Genomic DNA, 1610 nt, shown 5'->3' with positions numbered 1-1610 from the left:
ATTTTAAAATATTTATTATATTAATAATATTAAATATCAATTTATATTTTTCTTTATATCTTATATAATAAAATCAATACAATTTCCTATATTATATGAAATATCCCTACGTTTATTCAAAAAATGTTATTTTCTTTACTTTTTACATCTATTAAAATAAAAATATGAAAAAAATTACTGAAATAATTAACCATTCTAATTAACCTCCCCTCACCTATTAATATCTCCTACTGATTAATATCTTCCCTCACCTATTAATATCTCCTACTGAAAACTTCGGTTCCTTACTTGATATTTTTCTCTTAATTCAAATCATCAGGGGACTTTTTCTCTCTCAATTCATTACTGCCCTAATATTTTAATTACCTTCAATAGAATCGTATTATCGTATTCATATTATCCAAAATGTACCTAATCGCTGAATCATAATATCCATATAAATGGAGCTTCTTTTTTCTTTATCTAAATATACTTACTCATCGGACGAAATATCTATTACAACTCTTTTAACTTAACATATACCTGAATATCTGGTGTAACAATTTTCTTACTTTCAGTAGCTATAGCTTTCCTTGGCTATGTACTCCCTTGAGGACAAATATTCTGGGGAGCTACAGTAATTACTAATCTTATATCAACTAATCTTATATCCCGTATATTGAAAATACATTAGTCATATGAATTTGAGGTGGATTTCAATTAATAATTCTACACTAAACCGATTTTTCTCCTTTTACTTCATTCTACTTTTCATTATTCTTTTATTTATTATATTCCATCTATTCTTTCTACATCTTACAGGATCTTCAAATCTCACGGGAATAAATAGAGATCTTTAGAATATCCCATTCCACCCCTACTTTACCTTTAAAAATCTATTAGGTTTTATATTATCTATTTTTCTTCGTATTATCCTTCAACACCCTTATATATTCAGAGACCCAGATAATTTTAATCCGTTTAATCGTTTAGTCACACATACCCATATTCAATCTGAATGGTACTTCCTTTTTGCCTATGCTATTCTACGGTCTATCCCTAATAAACTTTAGTAATTACCCTTACTATATCAATTTTAATTTTATATACACCTCACTAAATTTATTTATTCCCATCCTTCATGTATAATTCTATCTAATCAACTAATATTTTGAATATTTATTAATACATTTATTCTCTTAACTTGGTCATGCGCCAATTAATTGAGGATCCATATATCCTTATTATAAGTCAAATACTTATTATAACTTATTTCTTATTTTTTGCCTTCTTGCCCCTAAATTATAATATATGAAAATTTATTATTTATTTATAAATTTCTTATCCTTTATCTTTCCCTCCAACTAATAATTACTAAATAATTACTTAAATCACATTCTTAAACAGCCCCTTAACTCCCAACTTCCCCTGTTCCCGCATTAAAACTTAAACTTTTATCCTTATCTTACACTATTCTATTAAACCTCTCTAACATAATTAACTCTTTAACTATATTATCTATATACATTTTTTACATTATTTATTAGCTATTAACTATATTTTACTATTTTTAATTTACGACCAATAATTTCCATTATTATATATTATTCTATTAAATTATTTAAATATCA

General features: G+C 25.3%; 1 pseudogene; it reads left to right on the top strand.

Moving 5' to 3' along the window:
• Positions 1–164: 164 nt before the first annotated feature.
• Positions 165–1315, top strand: LOC108687201 (annotated as a pseudogene).
• Positions 1316–1610: the final 295 nt, after the last annotated feature.

The sequence above is a fragment of the Atta colombica genome, unplaced genomic scaffold, assembly GCF_001594045.1.
Source record: "Atta colombica isolate Treedump-2 unplaced genomic scaffold, Acol1.0 scaffold201, whole genome shotgun sequence".
In the NCBI taxonomy this organism is placed as follows: Eukaryota; Metazoa; Arthropoda; class Insecta; order Hymenoptera; family Formicidae; genus Atta; species Atta colombica.
Note: the sequence above shows the minus strand (reverse complement) of the source record. Positions and strands in the feature narration are given on the sequence as shown.